General features: G+C 43.9%; 1 protein-coding gene across 1 annotated transcript in view; it reads right to left on the minus strand.

Annotated features, from left to right (window-relative positions):
- The window catches only part of TMEM200C (transmembrane protein 200C), a 64,825-nt gene extending 55,119 nt beyond the window's left edge, over window positions 1-9,706 (minus strand). The window contains exon 1 of the mRNA XM_088469811.1: window positions 9,497-9,706. The gene's annotated coding sequence lies outside the window, so the exon portion shown is untranslated. The remainder of the gene's footprint in view (window positions 1-9,496) is intronic.
- Between the last annotated feature and the right edge of the window lie 2,349 nt (window positions 9,707-12,055).

Consider the following 12,055-nt stretch of genomic DNA (forward strand, 5'->3'; position numbering starts at 1 on the left):
ACTGCATAGTGCACAGTTCAAGTCGACATACAGTATAGCATTCTGACCTTTGCCTCCTTGAGAACGCCCCATTACATCACTTCAGTCGCAAGCAGATATGCGACTTTTATGCGTACGACTCTGCATCACTTTAAGAGCATGTTCTGAGCAAAACAGGTATACTTTTATTTCTGTTTCAGACCATAATTATATCTATATAAAGGGATCAATTCAATCAGGAGCGAGTTTGTTTCATGAAATGCACACATCTGAGAAATGCGAAATCCAATTAGAAATGCCAATTTGCCGTGCTCACTACGAGGTTGTGCGACTTTTCTACAAAAAAAATGACAACTGAGATAGTAGGACCAAATAGAAGGATGTTAGTAGCTATAAGGAAAGTACTGGAGGGCCTCAACAGGTGTCAAATGACTGATTTGTGCACTTTTTATTAATGATTGAAAAATGATAGCAAGCAAGTAGTTTTCAGCAAATTAAAGCCTTTCCCTGCATTTTGGGGTACAGAAATATGTCGGTAAAGTAATTTTTCTGTGTTTTCATATAAGTTTGTAAAAAGTTGGAATAAACACTTTACCTCTCATCTGCAAGTTTAAAAACCCCTCACCCGTCAATACAGCTCCACATACCTGTCCCACATTACTTACACATCCACATGCCTGTACCACATCATTTACACCTCTACATACCTGTCCCACATCATTTACACCTCCACATACCTGTCCCACATCATTTACACCTCCACATACCTGTCCCACATCATTTACACCTCCACATACCTATCCCATATCATTTACACCTCCACATACCTGTCCCACATCATTTACACCTCCACATACCTGTCCCACATCATTTACACCTCCACATTCCTGTCCCACTTTACTTACACCTCCATATACCTGTCCCACATCACGTACACCTCCACATTCCTGTCCCACATTACTTACACCTCCATATACCTCCACATACCTGTCCTACATTACTTACACCTCCATATACCTCCACATACCTGTCCTACATTACTTACACATCCACATGCCTGTCGCACATCATTTCCACCTCCACATACCTGTCCCACATCAATTACACCTCCACATTCCTGTTCCACATTACTTACACTTCCATATACCTCCACATACCTGTCCCACATTACTTACACATCCACATGCCTGTCCCACATGATTTACACCTCCACATACATGTCCTACATAATTTACACCTCCACATACTTGTCCCACATCATTTACATCTCCACATTCCTATCACACATCACTTACACCTCCACATTCCTGTCCCACTTCAATTACACCTCCACATTCCTGTGCCACATTACTTACACCTCCATATACCTCCACATGCCTGTCCCACATCACTTACACCTCCACATTTCTGTCCCACATCACTTACATCTCCACATATCTATCCCATATAATTTACACCTCCACATACCTGTTCCACATTACTTACACCTTCATATACCTCCACATACCGGTCCCACATCATATACACCTCCACATACCTGTACCACATCATTTACATCTCCACATACCTGTCCCACATCAATTACACCTCCACATACCTGTCCCACATCATTTACACCTCCACATAACAGTCCCACATCATTTACACATCCACATACCTGTGCCACATCAGGTACACATCCACATCCCTGTCCCAAATCATTTACACATCCACATACCTGTCCCACATCAGGTATACCTCCACATACCTGTCTCACATCATTTACACCTCCAAATACCTGTCCCACATCATTAACACCTCCACATACCTGTCCCACATCATTTACACCTCCACATACCTATCCCATATCATCTACACCTCCACATACCTGTCCCACATCATTTACACCTCCACATACCTGTCCCACATCATTTACACCTCCACATTCCTGTCCCACATTACTTACACCTCCATATACCTGTCCCACATCACTTACACCTCCACATTCCTGTCCCATATTACTTACACCTCCATATACCTCCACATACCTGTCCCACATTACTTACACATCCACATGCCTGTCCCATATCATTTACACCTCCACATACCTGTCCCATATCATTTACACCTCCACGTACCTGTCCCACATCATTTACAACTCCACATTCCTGTCCCACATCATTTACACCTCCACATTCCTGTCCCACATTACTTACACCTCCATATACCTCCACATGCCTGTCCCACATCACTTACACCTCCACATTCCTCTCCCACATAATTTACATCTCCACATACCTGTCCCATATCAATTACACCTCCACATACCTGTCCCACATCATTGACACCTCCACATAACTGTCCCACATCTTTTACACATCCACATACCTGGCCCACATAATCTACACCTCACCATACCTGTCCCACATCATTTAAACCTCCATAAACCTATCCCACATCATTTACACCTACACATACCTGTCCCACATCAAGTACACCTCCACATACCTGTCCCACATTACTTACACCTCCATATACCTCCACATACCTGTCCCACATTACTTACACATCCACATGCCTGTCCCACATCACTTACACCTCCACATACCTGTCCCACATCATTTTCACCTCCACATACCTGTCCCACATCATTTACATCTCCACATTCCTGTCACACATCACTTACACCTCCACATTCCTGTCCCACATCATTTACACCTCCACTTTCCGGTCCCACATTACTTACACCTCCATATACCTCCACATGCCTGTCCCACATTACTTACACCTCCACATTCCTGTCCCACATCACTTACACCTCCACATACCTGTCCCACATCAATTACACCTCCACATACCTGTCCTACATCATTTACACCTCCACATACCTGTCCCACATCATTTATACCTTCACATACCTGTCCCACATCATTTACACCTCCATATACCTGTCACACATCATTTACACCTCCACATACCTGTCCCACATCACTTACAACTCCACATTCCAGTCCCACATTACTTACACATCCACATGCCTGTCCCACATAATTTACACCTCCACATACCTATCCCACATCCATTACACCTCCACATTCCTGTCCCACATTACTTACACCTCCATATACCTCAACATACCTGTCCCACATTACTTACACATCCACATGCCTGTCCCACATCACTTACACCTCAACATACCTGTCCCACATCATTTTCACCTCCACATACCTGTCCCACATCATTTACATCTCCACATTCCTGTCACACATCACTTACACCTCCACATTCCTGTCCCACATCATTTACACCTCCACTTTCCTGTCCCACATTACTTACACCTCCATATACCTCCACATGCCTGTCCCACATCACATACACCTCCACATTCCTGTCCCACATCACTTACACCTCCACATACCTGTCCCACATCAATTACATCTCCACATACCTGTCCTACATCATTTACACCTCCACATAACTGTCCCACAACATTTACACATCCACATACCTGGCCCACATAATCTACACCTCACCATACCTGTCCCACATAATTTACACCTCCATAAACCTGTCCCACATCATTTACACCTACAAATACCTGTCCCACATCAGGTACACCTCCACATACCTGTCCCACATCACTTACACCTCCACATACCTTTCCCACATCATTTGTACCTTCACATACCTGTCCCACATCATTTACACCTCCACATACCTGTCCCACATCATTTACACCTCCACATACCTGTCCCACATCACTTACAACTCCACATTCCAGTCCCACATTACTTACACCTACATATACCTCCACATACCTGTCTCACATCACATACACCTCTACATGCCTGTCCCACATCATTTCCATCTCCACATAACTGTCCCACATCATTTATACCTCCACATACCTGTCCCACATCATTTACACTTCCATATACCTGCCCCACATCATTTACACCTCCACATACCTGCCCCACATCATTTACACCTCACCATACCTGTCCCACATCATTTACAGCTCCATATACCTGTTCCACATCATTTACACCTCCACATACCTGTCCCACATCTCTTACACCTCCACATACCTGTCCCACATAATTTCTACCTCCACATACTTGGCTCACATCATTTACAACTCCACATTCCAGTCCCACATTACTTACACATCCACATGCCTGTCCCACATAATTTACACCTCCACATACCTATCCCACATCCATTACACCTCCACATTCCTGTCCCACATTACTTACACCTCCATATACCTCCACATACCTGTCCCACATTACTTACACCTCCACATGCCTGTCCCACATCACTTACACCTCCACATACCTGTCCCACATCATTTTCACCTCCACATACCTGTCCCACATCATTTACATCTCCACATTCCTGTCACACATCACTTACACCTCCACATTCCTGTCCCACATCATTTACACCTCCACTTTCCTGTCCCACATTACTTACACCTCCATATACCTCCACATGCCTGTCCCACATCACTTACACCTCCACATTCCTGTCCCACATCACTTACACCTCCACATACCTGTCCCACATCAATTACACCTCCACATACCTGTCCTACATCATTTACACCTCCACATAACTGTCCCACAACATTTACACATCCACATACCTGGCCCACATAATCTACACCTCACCATACCTGTCCCACATAATTTACACCTCCATAAATCTGTCCCACATCATTTACACCTACACATACCTGTCCCACATCAGGTACACCTCCACATACCTGTCCCACATCACTTACACCTCCACATACCTTTCCCACATCATTTGTACCTTCACATAGCTGTCCCACATCATTTACACCTCCACATACCTGTCCCACATCATTTACACCTCCACATACCTGTCCCACATCATTTACACCTCCACATACCTGTCCCACATCACTTACAACTCCACATTCCAGTCCCACATTACTTACACCTACATATACCTCCACATACCTGTCTCACATCACATACACCTCCACATTCCTGTCCCACATCATTTACACCTCCACATACCTGTCCCACATCATTTACACCTCCACATACCTGTCCCACATCACTTACAACTCCACATTCCAGTCCCACATTACTTACACCTCCATATACCTCCACATACCTGTCTCACATCACATACACCTCCACATGCCTGTCCCACATCATTTCCATCTCCACATAACTGTCCCACTTCATTTATACCTCCACATACCTGTCCCACATTATTTACACCTCCATATACCTGCCCCACATCATTTACACCTCCACATACCTGCCCCACATCATTTACACCTCACCATACCTGTCCCACATCATTTACAGCTCCATATACCTGTTCCACATCATTTACACCTCCACATACCTGTCCCACATCTTTTACACCTCCACATACCTGTCCCACATCATTTATACCTCCACATACCTGGCTCACATCATTTACACCTCACCACACCTGTCCCACATCATTTACACCTCCACATACCTGTCCCACATCATTTACACCTCCACATACCTGTCACACATCATTTACACCTCCACATACCTGTCCCACATCATTTACACCTCACCATACCTGTCCCACATCATTTACACCTCCACATACCAGTCCCACATCATTTACACCTTCACATACCTGTCCCACATCATTTACACCTCCACATACCTGTCCCACATTATTTACACCTCCACATACCTGTCCCACATCACTTACACCTCCATATCCCTGTCCCATATCACTTACACCTACACATACCTTTCACACATCACTTACACCTCTACATACCTGTCCCACATCATTTACACCTTCACATACCTGTCCCACATCATTTACACCTCCACATATCTGTCCTACATCATTTACACCTCCACATACCAGTCCCACATCACTTACACCTCCATATACCTGTCCCACATCACTTACACCTCCATATACCTGTCCCATATCACTTACACCTCCACATACCTGTCCTGCATCATTTAACCAATTATTGAACTTTTTACATAAATTCACCTGAAAACTGACATTTCTTTATTGAACAAAGAATGCTATATAAACCTCTCCAACTACATGATTATTCATTGGGAGGGGTGTACTAAAGGTTCTGCACTTTGGGTCTGATTCAGAAATGGACGCCAATGCGATTGCAGCTGTGATTTCACATGGAATGCAGCTGCGAAAATATATATATAGTTCCAAAGCTTAGCAGAGCGTCAGGACGCCCACCCCTGCCTTCTCATATGAATACGTCACTTACCTGCGTAAATATCGGTAATATCAACGCACACCAAGTAGTCATTTTGCCCTTGTGGTAGGTCTGACCGGCCGCAATACTGTAGCTTTTATGACATGCAGAGAGCTTTCATACCTCATATGTAATCGCAATTTCTAATTTATGCACACCCATGTAATGGTGTTTAAACGGTGAAACACACCTGCGTTTTTCTGACCACCCCCGTTACCTCCACCAAACGCTGACTACCTGTCACTAACTTTGCGAATGGGTTCTCTGTGCATGCAGAATCGCAAGACAATCACAGCACATGCACAGGGGCGGCTTTTACGCATACGCAGCGCTGCTTATACGCATGCGCAGCGTAGCTTATACGCATCCACAATGGTAAACAATCACTCGATCTACATTAAAATCGCATTAGCACCGATCTCTGAATCTGGCCCTTTGACTTGACATTTTTACCTTAAAATAAAGATTTTTCTCTACCTTTTCACCTGCTCAGGGTGATGCACACAAAAAAAGCACATCTCCTCTGAAAAATCAATGCGTATTTGGAATTGAATTGCAAATGTAATATGCGAGTTCATCGTGAGTACGGCTTGCAGGCAGGGGCATTTCTAGAGAGGAGAGGGCACGTGTGCAGTCTCCGACACAGGCCCTCTCCTCTCCGCCTGGCGGCCGGCAGCACACTGAGCTGTGCACGGCCAGCACCGGAGTAATAGACTCTGGGCACTAGAGTGTGCCCAGAGTCTATAGTTTCTGCACAGGTCACCGGGAAAATGGCTGCAGCGGCCATTTTCCCTGTACTGTACATGCGCAAATGGCAGGAAAATGGCCGCCGCGGCCATTTTCCAGTCGTTTTACAGTGCCGGACTCTGGAGACGTGGAACTCTGGAGAGGTAAGTAATATTATGGGTGCAGGGTGTGCGGTGCGGGGCCCCCCTGGACCCAGGGGCCCGTGTTCCCCGCATACTCTGCACAGATTATAGATACGCCCCTGCTTGCAGGCCCAACTCGCAACTAATTGAATTGACCCCAAAATATTTATTTTTTAAACCACCTGTACTGAGGATTACAGAACAAAGCCAAAATGACCTTCGAGGTCTCAGCTACATAAAAAAGGTAAATAAGGAATGAACACAATTTAAAATGTCCTATATTTAACCTTATTGACCTTGTACATTAACATGTGGTATATTTCACTCCCTTCTAATCCATTAACACAGGAGTCACTAACTGATCGCTTCTGGAAAAACACACTGCTTAGGCCTCTTTGTCTACTCAGATTTATCACACACTGACATTCTTATTAATATTTCCACGTGTATACTGTATATGCTATATCTATATCTGTCTTCACTGCATACCCTTTCAAATATAATACGCCCTGTATATATTTCACTTCATTCTAATTCTTTGTATGGAGAAGGCAATACTACTGCACTGATGCATAATAATGCATTACCAATATTACCTCTGCTTACTGTATAATATTACACATCAGCCTCAGGCTATTCACAGCTTAGTACGTATACTCCTAAACCTCAGATTATTGTGAAAGGCTGACTGACATATGGTTTATGGTAAAATAATACTCCTTGTTTATTACATACACATCTGAGGGCTTGGAAGCTATTATTGCCCAGAATGAGCATTGGTAATAGCTAATTACATTGCTAATCAATGGAACCAGTCACTGACCTACTCTAGGGACTAATGGGTGCACTTGCAACACACCAGTAGAACATAGCAGTGTGATTTTAGGACACAAATAGACAATGTGTTATTTGATTGTATCTGACCACTATCTTAAACATGCCTCCAACACAACTTAGACTCACTGAATTGTGATGCCGTCCTGTGACATATATATAGTGACTATATTTTAGCATAATCCTTCTAGCTGAGGAATGTTGTATACTGTACGTAGGGAGAGGAACACATTAAAACTACCCTGCCTGTCCGCTGTAAGACTTAAATAGAAAGCAGATGGTCATATATATAAGCAATTTCACCAGCACCTACTCATCCACGTGCCATTAAAGGGCTATAAATGTCAGTTAGGAAAGACCTTCAGGATATAATTATTCATATGCCATATTGCATAGAACCAAAATGTTAGCTCATTAAGATTATTCAACTGGACTTGAAACCAAATAACAAGAATTAATTTAGAGTTTATGTTCTAAAAATCTTTCCCTATATTCTGCTAGTGAAATACCACATAGTGCATGTACAGTTTGTCTTCTAGGAACCAGGCAAGGGTTTCATTGCAGAATATGTGTGTAAGGTCTGAAAGAGGTTGAGGATAGTATCACACATACAGCCTCCTTCCACACGTTGCCCCCTTTCCCACTGAGCCAGCTGAGCTCACTCACCCCCAGCGACATGGTCTTCGGGAACCTGCAGAACTGCTCGCAGCTGCCGAGCTCTGTGTGTCTCACATGTGCTGCTCTGCACGTTGCCATAGCGATCCAACATAGATACAAATGTATTCATGCAGCAGAGACCTGGCTGAACGCAAGCATTCTTCTCGGTCGGATGTCACTGAGACAAATACAAGGAGACGACCTAGAGGTGCTTAGCACACGCACGCTGCATCTCGGGGGCCCTGCAGTCTGGGGCCTGTTTCCAAGGAAACAAGGGGAACCGTCCGGCGTTGGACCCTCAGCAAAAACTACAGCAATTGTTAAGAACGCTGCTCTCCTGTACTCCTCACTCTCATTCCATCAAACAAAAATTTTGCAGGAAAAAAAGAATACATTGTTGCAATAGCTGTTGTGTCTGCCTTTCCAACAAACTGATTTAACAAGAATCCCAAAAGGGAAAGTGACAACAGACAATTGTTGTGGGCGCAAACACTAGCATTGACAATCTGTGTGTATCTAGCAAATAAAAGCATGGGGATTTTGTTCACATTTTGATCAAAATATTTAAGCTTATGGCCCAATGCCAAAGGACCACAATCTCTGCCAGACACATTTGTACACTAACACTATGTACTGTACATCTTGCAAAGCTGACAAACTCTGAAATATTGGAAAGAGGCTGAATGCATTATGTGTACAATCTCATTGGATTTTAAAATGATAAAGCACATCATTCAGTCGTACAAGTGATTTATGAAATCATCAGATTTACATGTCAGGGGCTCACTGTCCCACTGCTAAGGGCTTATTAACAGTTTGACTTTGCAAATCAGATAATTTCCTCACCAGCTGAGATAAGAAGAAAACAGCAGGATATACATGAAGAAAAAAAATCTATTATTCAACTCACCAGTTTGCTGTGCAGCCGAACTAATGCCTGATGACAGCACAGGCAATGAGACTCCTTTCACTAAATCCTGAGCCCTTCCTGGAATCGGATGTTCATCATGTTCCTCCATTGAGTGCCTCCTGGCACTATCGTTCTGGCTCACATGCTTCTGGGTCTGCTGCTTGTGCTGATGTACTGCCTGTAGCCCTGCTTCTGCCGGCTGCTGCTGCTGCTGAGGCTGGCGAGCATCTATTGCTTGGCATCCTCCTCTCATACTATCTAGATCCGCCTCTGTGCTTTCTGCATCAGCAGAGCTATCAGTTCGCTCCGCCTCTGTGGTCATTGTTCCTATTGGTGTTGGCCCTCTCCTCTATAGACACAGCAGGGGTGGACACCAGGCAGATCTGGAGCAAATCACCAACACCGGCAACGTGGGTGATTAATTATTGCAGCTCAGACGGGTGGGATGAATTCACAGGAGGTGACTGCTGTGCTCGTAACACGATCATCTGGAATAAGATAAATGGAGAAAAGAATATTATACATTTGAACATTTGCAATTAAGAGCTGTGTTAGTTTGCAGGATACTGCAGTAAATTATCTACATTTTAATTTAGTGCTGAATTCCTATATTTAATTCTTAAATATAATCTGTGTTACTGTGTGTTGTATTATTATTATTATTATTATTATTATTATTATTATGAATAGCCTTTTCTTTTGCACCAGTATATTTTGCAGCTCTGTTCAGTCAGAGAAAGTTTAGTAGCACCAGTCCCTACCTTAGATGAGTTTAGGACAATTTAATATGACGCTAATTATTTTATCTGTAGGATTCTTGAATGTGGTGGAAAACCCGAGCATTCAGAGGGAAGGGTGGTTAATTAGTTGAAAGTGGTGCTGTCAGCAGTTAAAATGTCAACAGCATAATGTTAACGTTGTAGTAATGTTATTTAAAAAATTTTAAGTGTGTCAACATTATAACTTTACAGTTGATGATAAAGCATCATGTATAAAGTTATTATGCTAACATGGTTAAAATGTTTTAAATAACACTACTACATTTACATTCTTTGGTCGACATAATGTAGTCCACATTTTGACTGCTGACAGCATCACCAGGGTTGGACTGGCCCACAGGGGTACAGAGAAAATCCCCAGTGGGCCCCAAAGCCTGCGGGTTTACCCAAGGGCATAACTAGGATTATGTGGGCCCATAGCAAAATTATTAAGGGTCACCCCCCAACCCAGGTCTCCACCAGTGTGGGTATAGCTAGTGCTGCACAAGAAGCGTAGGTAGTTTTACCTATCATTTTAACGCATTAACATGCTCAGTCTGTTATTTAGACACCCCATCATCATCTTCCATCGGTATACAATCGGGAAGCCGGCTGCCTTAATACCGTCAGCCGGCTTCCCGACTGTCATATCCCGGCGAGGGTGAAATGCCAGGCGTCTAGATGTAGACGCCTGACATTTTCCTGACACCGGGAGACAGGTGCCCGGCATCCCGATCGAAGGGATGCCGGGCACCGCGAGCGTACAGCCGCAGGGGGGAGGGTTAGGTTTAGGGCACACGGCGGGGACTTAGGGCTAGGCACCCCCCGGGAGGGTTAGGTTTAGGCTAGGGGGAGGGAGGGTTAGGCACCCCCGGGGGGGACTTAGGTTTAGGCACCCACCGGGGGACTTAGGTTTAGGTAGCAGGGAAGGGGGGGTTAGGGTTAGGCACTTAGAGGGGGTATTAGGGTTAGGCACTTGGGGGGGAGGTTAGGGTTAGGCACCCCTAAGGAGGATTAGGGTTAGGGGGTTAGGTTCGTAAGTACTTACCTATCGACGATTTGGATTTCCAGCGCTGTCGAGCTTCCGCTGCCGGGAACTCTGCTTTTGTCGGCGAGGCAGTATTTCATACCGATTCCCTTCCATCATAGTTATTAACTATATACAAATATATATATATATATATATATATATATATATATACAGTACCAGTCAAAAGTTTGGACACACCTTCTCATTCAATGGTTTTTGTTTATTTAACTTATTACTTAATAGGGGATTCTGACTCATATATTACTGGCAGGGGTGTTCGGAATTCACCCAATATTTATCATAAACCACAGGGCTGCTATAAATGTAATAATTGTACAACATGCTCTTTTATGATATCATGCAAATCTTTCAAACATCCCCATAACAACAAGATTTACGATATCCGTTATGTTTTGACATGTAGCAGTACGCATGTGGTGTACATGATTGTAAGCCCATGTGGTCTTAGCTACATTGGTCAAACTACGAGAAAATTCAGTGAGCGCATGGCAGTTCATCGTTCTGCCATTCGGCTGTCATTGAGTGGCAGAACTATTGACCAACCTATGGCGAAACACTTTAAAGAAAGGGCCCATCCACTTTCAACACTCAGATATTTCATGATTGATCATGTACCTCCCTCATTAAGAGGTGGGAACAGAACTAGAAGACTCCTTGTGAGAGAAGCACAATGGATTGTTCGTTTAGACACTATTGGCCCTACCGGACTTAATGATAAAATTAATTGGAACAGTATTATGTAGATAGTCA

Source organism: Taudactylus pleione, unplaced genomic scaffold (assembly GCF_031769625.1).
Source record: "Taudactylus pleione unplaced genomic scaffold, aTauple2 ptg000093l, whole genome shotgun sequence".
Taxonomy (NCBI): domain Eukaryota; kingdom Metazoa; phylum Chordata; class Amphibia; order Anura; family Myobatrachidae; genus Taudactylus; species Taudactylus pleione.